The sequence below is a fragment of the Passer domesticus genome, chromosome 19, assembly GCF_036417665.1.
Source record: "Passer domesticus isolate bPasDom1 chromosome 19, bPasDom1.hap1, whole genome shotgun sequence".
Lineage (NCBI taxonomy): Eukaryota > Metazoa > Chordata > Aves > Passeriformes > Passeridae > Passer > Passer domesticus.
In genome coordinates, this window is record NC_087492.1 from 10,786,920 (window position 1) to 10,795,311 (window position 8,392).

Genomic DNA, 8,392 nt, shown 5'->3' on the forward strand with positions numbered 1-8,392 from the left:
ACTCTGACAGTGGGAACAAGGCAAGGGGCAGTCCATGGACCCAAGAGCAGAGTTTCTTCCTCCTCTGCACTGGGAACATCTTTCTCATGGCTGTCCCTGGGTGCAAAGCCATCATCTCTGAGCTGGCTCAGACCTGCAGCAGCCTTGCAGGGATGGTGTGGGCCTGGCTGGCCATGAACACCTGCACCAGTTTTCACCAGTGCACCCAGACCCAGGGGCTGCAGTTTTGGTGAGGCCAGAGGTGTCCTGTGATGGGATGTGCTGGTGCTCTCTGCTCGCCCTGGCCCTGCTGGTGCTACATGGTGAAGCCCCAGATGATGAGCTTTTGTTTCAGGAATCTGGCAGTGACCTGGTGTTTGTGAGGTCTTTATCAGGGTGCATATATTCCCTTCTACAGCACTGATTGCCCTGTAGAGTTGCATACAAATTGCTGACTCTCCATTTAGTGGAAGTGTCTAGTGAGGAAAGGCACACCACACATCTCTATCCTGCTGCCTGTCCTGCTTGGAGCCTGGTATTTCCCTGGGGCAGAGCAGAAGCAGTGGCTGCCAGGCCTGCCTGCTCTGAGCTACAGGCACTTGGGGCAGCAAAGCCACTACAGCAAATTTGTTCACCCTGGGATAACCAAGCAGGCCCTGCTGCTGTCCACTCCTCCTTTTCTTCTTCCTGGGCTCATCTTCATCCCTGCCCTGGGGGATAGCTGCCCTTTTTTCTCCTTTTCCATCTGTGAGCTGGGCTGCTGATGGTGCCTGACCTCAACCCCACGTGCTGCTGCTCTCTCCCCATTCCCCATGGCCCATACCCTGGTGACATTTGCTTCTTCACTTATTTACTTTTGGATCAGTAAGTACCATGAAAGCACCATCCAACCTGCCCAGCCCTCTCAGCAGTGCCAGGAATGAACTGTCACTAATGTAATTTCATATCAAATGAGATTACCCTTCTCCCCCATTAGGCACACTTCTCTTCTAGGGACACAGCAATTCCTCCAAGCAAAACGTGCCTTCAGAACTGGCTTTTGAGGACAGCAGTCAGTTCCAGGCTGTGGCTGGTGCTCTGAATCTGAGGGGTGAACAGCAGGACTTGGCTGGGGCTGGGGCTGGATTGATGGCACCTGTCTGCCTGTTTCACATGCATTGCCTGCAAACAGCTACACCTCCCTGCTGGCACAGGTGCCTGTTAGTGATGAGAGCCACCCCCAGCAGGTGTGACAGCCCCTGCTGCTCCAGTGACCTCTGGGGAATGCTGAGGGACACGTCTGGGTGGGTCTGTGCTGCTCACTGCTCTGTGCCCTCTGATTATCAGTGTGGGCTCCTTGATTACCTGCACCACAGTCCCTGTGTGCTGGCTCTCCTCTGCACACACAAGGGCCTCTGCTGAGACAAACCTGTGGGGGGACAGAATATAAGAAAATAAAGATAGTGCAGAAAGTAATCTCATCCCTAAGGAGCTGCAGCTGGGCCAGTTAACAAAGATTAGGAGCAGGCCTGACTTTAACAGGACACAGGTGTGACCAATGAGAAGAAGAGTGCTATAAAAGAGTGGGTTGGCTGGTTGAGAGGGAATTGGAGTTTGTTGGCTGCTTTGTGAGGGAGGGAGAGTCAGTACTCTGAGGATCTGCTCATGAGAAAACACTAAGAAGGTATGAAAATTCTGTGATAAGGGGACAACAGCGTGGAACTCTTGTAATGCAATGAGAGCACAAGCCTGTGTGCAGTTCAGAAGCTCGTTTGGTGGGAAGCAGCACAGGCAGGGCTGTACCAGGACAGGCTCTTCCCCACTGTGAGCCCTCCTGCCTGAGGCCAGCAGGCAGCAAAAGCAGCCAGTGCCCTGACAGATGCTGTCACACTAACTTCCCCTTATCTTAGCAAGTGAAAACTATGCAGGAAAAATTGTTTTAAGGCCACAAAGCCACTCCATAGGTCTGTGGCAGGATCTGGTGTACATCCTGTGTGTCAGGGCTTGATAACTCCCAGGACACGTAATTTTGCAGAGAGCTGCCATGAGCCATTTGCACCTTTGGACCAGAGAGCCAGGGACTGCCTTGGGGTGGATGGATGCTGGTTTGCTGGCAAAAGGCTTTCAGGATCTGATTTCAAGTACTTTCAGCTCTGGACAGACTTCCTCACTGCTGAGCACAGAAGGAGGGTTTTTCACACTTGTATTGTTAAAATGTGACGCTCCCAGGATGGTACAAAGGATTTCACAGACGGGTAAGATCACTCACAGATCCATTAGCTGCTGCAGAAGACGTGCAGCTCCTGCCCTGGAAGGGCTGCTATCCCTGGGGCTGCAGCAGAGGAGCTCCTTGCCCTTGGTGCTGCTCTCCTGGCAGCCTGTCCCACTCAGCACGGGCAGGGTGTCCTGCAGCCTCCTCGGGGCAGTCACTGCTCTGACCTGCTCACTGGGATCACACCGGGCTGATTTAGAGATCAGACATTTGGGGGTTTTGAGAAGGATCCAGACTAGAATTCCTAACAGCACTCAGTGTCTCAGTGGTCAGAAGAAATTATCTGCCTGTGCATTCCCCGTGGACTGGACACAGCCCTGCTTTTCTTTCTTCAAGTTAGGGTTAAAAATCAGAATTTGCATTATCTATGAATTGTGAGAGGACAATACACACAAGGATGCTGGCCCAGAGCAGGTCCCTGCAGCTTCCCCAACCACAATGAGCTGTTACCCCTTCCTCCTCCTTGGTTAACTGACCACGAGAAGCTGGTCAGGACACAGCAGCTTTTCCTGCAGATGAGTTTTTGGTTGGCCATTGGTTCAGGACTGGGCCAGAGGGTCCCTTTGCATGAGTGATTCTTGGATGGACCCATCTGCCTCCCCTTACTGCAGGGTGTGCCCATCCCCAGATCTGCAGCCTTGTGGCCCAATCTAGCTGAGTACATTAACCTGCTTACCTTGAAAGGGAAAATAATCCCCTGGATTTGCTCTTGCCTTATTGGAGATTACTGGGTGTTAGGCTGTGGGGTGGCTAAAGGGTTTCTGTATTATTTGGAGTTCAAGTGATAGTTTGGATGCAGGCTGACAGCTCCTGGCATGAATCTGCTGCCATAGCATCACTCCTGGCCTTTGCTATGGATCAGCTTTACTTCTATGGGTGAGTTTCACTCACAAAATCAGAACTTTGCTCCTCAAACCATCCCTGGCAGTCTTAGGGGAAGCCCAGAGTGCTCTGCCCTCAGAGGCATACTGGTGAAAATTTCTGTGCCAAGCATCTTTCATCTTCTTCTCTGTGAGACCTCCAGTGCTTCAGCTCCTTGCTGCAGTGGGAAAGAAGGGTTAAAATGTGGGAGCAGGGAAGGGAAAGGTCAAATATGTAAAGCCACTTTCATGTACTTAGGAGAAGAGTGGTAACAGGAGAGCTGTTAAAAATTTTTATAGCTGGCACCAAACAACACTGGTGTTAAAAATCATGGAACTGTTTAATAGCAAGTGGAGGTGTACATTACTTAATTAGAGGCATGCAGCAGTGAAGCCAATTGAGAGATATTATTTTAGTATTTTTTCCAGAGGGCATATCAAGTCTACTCACGAATTAATAAACAGATTGTAAAGCCTAAGCAAGCATATTAGGGAAGTGCATGTGTGTGTACTGGGTCTATAGACTGGGGCTGTGCACACTTGTTTGTTTGTTGCCATTGCATTTGAAATATGTTCCTTGTTTTCCATATAGACCTCAGTGGAAGAATTATAGCATATTGGGTTTTTCCAAAGACTAATTAAGATCTTCAGAGTTGATGTGTGTTTACTGAAAAAATACAGCATGAATGAGACCTAAAAGAGCAGCACTCAATTAACCCATGAGTGGTGAGGTGCAGTGGCTGTCCCCTCAGAGCCTGCCTTTGGTGCATGGGAAGAGGGAAAAAAATCACAGGATTCTCTCCATTTCTCTCTCACTCTGATTTAAGTTATCACTGAAAAGGCATTTTATGAAGTACTAAAAACTGTCTACAGTTTAATACACACCTCTGGCCTCTCTCTCAGCTGCTGTTAAAGGTAGTTGGATTATGAGGAAGTGTCATCCCAGCTCTCCCTGAGGTGAGCAGCACTAGGACAGGTGTGGACTTTAGGTAAGGAGGGACCATCCTGTCTGTAAAATGAATTTCCCTCAAATGGAGCTGGTGGATTTGCTCTGGTGGACAGCATCAGCCTTTCAAGCCTCAGTAAGTCCCCTCTCCATAAGGCATTTTCCTAACCCAGTTTGGTGTTGCCCCTATCACTGGTTTGATTCCTTTTTTAAACCTTTCATGCACCATTTTTAATTGTCAGTTGCCACTTTGCTTTCTGTGCAAAGCTGAGCTGTCCAGCTCCATCCATCCTGAGCTGTGCCTCCAAAAACCCTGTGGCGTTTCACACCTCAGCAGGCAGGAGCTTCCAGCCTGGGGTCACTACATGGCTCCAGCTCTCCTGACTTCCTCCCTCCACTCTGCTCTACTATTTTATATTTTCCTATTTTTCTATTTTAATATCAATAGTGTTGTCACATTATGGCAAAAAGTCTGTCCTTAGTGGATATCTCAGGGCACTGGGTTACACAAAAATTACACAAAATTACATAGAAAATACACAAAAATCTTTTACCTCACTTCCCTCAATTCCTCCTATGTCAAACTATGACACCCCAGCAAGTGCAGGTTGCACCCCTGCCCAGCACCACCTCCTCAGCCAGGGAGAGAAGGGGATCTCCTCCACCTGGAGAGATCATTCCTGGCACAGACCACTCTTCACACAGCCCAGGCTGCAGGGAAACACAGATGGATTGCACCTCAGAAAAGACAAAAGATTGTAAGAAATTCTACTTACTTCCAAAAACTTTAGAAGGTTTATTAAAACCTTATCAAAAATACAACAGAAGACTGAATTGAGAAAATATTACAGAGCCAGGAACAGAGGATTTTCCCCAGCATGTGCTCACCCACACCATGGAGGTTTCCCCTTTTAACCCTTTGGCCCTCCCAAAGTTCTGTCCATCCCCTCCTCCTTCCCTGCCCAGTGCTGAGATCACTGCCTGACACCTTGACTGGAGCTCAGGTGCTGCCATGGGAACGAGTGACCCTCCCAAATGTCCCAAACCCAGGGCACCCCTGATAACAGCACAAGGGGGGAAAAACACAACTATAAATCTATAAAACTTCTCCTAACATACATACAGGATATTTGCCTTTTAATTGTGAGAGTCACCCATGGCATTGCTCATCTATCACAAGATGAGTGACAGACTGTGTCTCTTGTGTGGCTGGGGCAGCCCCACAAGCAAGGCAAGTAATGAAGATAATGATGAATGAAGGATTCAAAACTGAAAATGCTCCTCCTGTGTTTCTATTGATCTTCCAGCAAAGGCCACATTCCTGACCTTTAAAATGGAGATATAATTTTAATGCAGTGGCCCTCTCTGTGTTGCAGTTAAGCAATTTAGTTCACGGAAATTCACAAAATCCCTTTCTGCAGCCTCAGCCCAAACAGCCCCAGTACCAAACACAGTTTGGCCAATGCTCTTGGGGAAGGGCTGCTGGGGGCCAGCAGGAGCCATGGCACCAGCAAGCACCTGGCCTCCCATGAGGAGAGAGGTGCTGAGCTCATGGCAGGAGGGGTTTCTGTGTGTGACTGGAGGATGATCCCGAGGGAAAGGTCACTGCCCTGTCTGGAGCTCCCCAGGCTTCCAGGATGTGGCCATCAGCACCCACCATTCACCCAAGCAGAGCTTCAGTCCACAGTCACAGCCTTCCAGCAGAGCCTCAGAGTCAAACCCCAAAAGCTTTACCTGGGATGTGGTGGGAGCAGCTCACAGAGAGCTCTGCCCCTGCTGCCCAGGAGCCTGGTGCCAGCCCTGGTGAAGCCTGATGAGCCTGGTGCCATCCTTGGTGAAGCCTGGTCAAGCTTGGTGCCAGCCCTGGTGAAGCCTGGTCAGATGCAGTCTCTGGCCTTTGGCTTTGTGAGTGAAACAGAGAAGCCCAGGGTTAGGTTAAAACATGTTGGGATTATTTTAATAACTGTAATTTTTCTTTTAGAAGAGAAGTATTTTTTTTACCTTCATCCTAGAACCTGGAACTAATTGTACATGTGTGGTCCAATTAACTGTTAATTTACCCCATTAACTGCTGACGCTTATGCCTTTGCTTTGTATCACATATACATTTGTGTTCCCATAGTCTAAGCCTAAGAATCTCGTCTGGAAACTATAAATTAAAACAACATAAAGGTATTAAGAGTTACCTATCTTAGCAACAGCCTTGGGAAGCTCAGGAAAAGAATGCATCAAAAAAATTATTTTTTTTTTCACAGTATCTGAAGTATTTCATTTTAATAATAAAATCTCCAATTGATTCAAGAAGCTCTGGTCTTCCCACCACTTCCTGCTAGAGAACTGATCAGGACAAAACCATATTTGATTTGCAATGGCAGCAGGACATGTCTGGAGAACTCCCATGGTGGGGAGAACCCACTCTTGGAATATTTTTCCACCCTGTGTGTTTCCAGTCTGTATCATGTGCACAGCACTGTTGCCTTAAGGCCTTTTTCCATGAAGCTCTGCAGGCAATAACACCTTCTCCACTGGTGTTATGACCACTCCAACTGGTCAGGGTACCAGCTGTTAGTTTCCTGATCTCTGAGCCTCAGGCTGGGTCCTCCCAGGGGCTCTTCTGTCAGGGGAGACCCTCCTGGAGCAGTTTTGTGTCAGGAAAGAGAGACACACTGGATCTTTTCAGCCTTCAGGTTCTTGTTTATTGTTATCTTATCCAGAGTTTTGCACGCTGTCTATACCAGGCTCAGTGCACTGGAAATGCACTGCAAAAATGGCTAACAATCCCTTGTTACAAGGTCTTTTAACACTAAATTATCCAATTAAGAACTGACACCTAGATTATTTCCCTTTTTAACCCAATAACTGATCCCAAAGAGCCCACAATGAAGGCTTTTCTGACCAATTACAGAATGCCACCCAAACCCATGAAGAAGAAGAAAGAAGAGGCATGAAGAAGAAACCCAGGACAGCACCCTGTGCCCTCCATCTTGCTCCTATCCACAACATACTAAAAATCCCAAAGCCTAAATTTTTCACCAAGTGATACACCTACACTACTCTCTATAATCTATTTCACACTTTTGTGGATTCCAGTCTATCTTGAAGTCTAGGAAACTTTCTCCATGAATGAGGGTCAAAGTCAGTGCTGCCCTGGAGGTCAGGACACCCCAGAGCAAACAGAGAAATATTCCCAGTGCCCTGGGTTTCCACACCACACCATGTCCAATGGGATTAAGTCTCTGCCTTGGCATGGTGAGCAGGTCCAGCCCAGGCTACCCAAGGACAAGACTCCAGGGCTGTCCCCAGCTTTGTGCAAGCTCAGCTCTAGGGACACCAGGAGGATCTGACACTACACAAGGGGTTTGATTCACCCTTCTGCCAACAGAGGCAGCACCCCCCAGTGCTGCTGGGTGAGATGCTCTGGAAAGGAGCCTGCTCTTCCCTGGCTGTGTGTGCCACTGCAGCAGAGCCTCAGCCTGACCCTGATGTTTCTCTGATTGTGCTATTTAGGGACATGGTTTAGTGGTGGATGCAGCAGTGCTTGATTTATTGTTGGACTTGATGATCTTCAAGGTATTTTCCAACCTCCTGTGATTCCACATGCATGGGCAGTGACAGGCAAACATCTGTAATGGTGCTCTGGACAAAACAAGAGTATTTTGAATTTACAGTGAAGGAATGACAGAGACTGGTGTAGTGAGGCCAGAGGAGGCCAGAAAGATTATCAGAGGTGTGTGAAATGATATTCACTTCCAAAAAAATTTAGAAGGCTTATTAAAACCTTATCAAAAATACAACACAAGACTGAATAGAGAAAATATTGCAGTGCCAGGAGCAGAGGATCTTTCCCACCATGGGCTCACCCACAGAATGGAGGTTTCATCTTTTAACCCTTTGGCCCTTCCCAAAGTCTTGTCAATCAGCCTCCTTCACTCCTCCTTCCCTGCCCAGTGCTGAGATCACTGCCTGACACCTTGACTGGAGCTCAGGTGCTGCCATGGGAACGAGTGACCCTCCCAAATGTCCCAAACTCAGGGCACCCCTGATAACAGCACAAGGGGGGTAAAACACAACTATAAATCTATAAAACTTCTCCTAGCATATCCATGATATTTGCCCTTTGATTGTGAGAGTCAACCATCACATTACTCATCTGTGACAGAGGGATGGAGAATGTGTACCCAGGGCCAGGTTGGACAGGGCTTGGAGCACCCTGTGACAGCAGAAGATGTTCCTGGCCATGGAAGGGGTGGAAGGGGATGAACTATAAGGTCCCATGCCAGCCCAACCCATTCTGTGATTCTGTGCTGAGAGATTTAACCACAAATGTAAATAATGCTTTAGCATGTACAGACAGGA

The 8,392-nt window shown here is 48.2% G+C and overlaps 1 long non-coding RNA gene across 1 annotated transcript; it reads left to right on the forward strand.

Moving 5' to 3' along the window:
* The first annotated feature begins 1,570 nt into the window (after positions 1–1,570).
* LOC135283634 (uncharacterized) lies at positions 1,571–5,785 on the forward strand. Its single transcript, XR_010349320.1, has 3 exons — positions 1,571–1,642; positions 1,994–2,213; positions 3,994–5,785. It is a non-coding gene; the product is annotated as an uncharacterized LOC135283634 (long non-coding RNA).
* Positions 5,786–8,392: the final 2,607 nt, after the last annotated feature.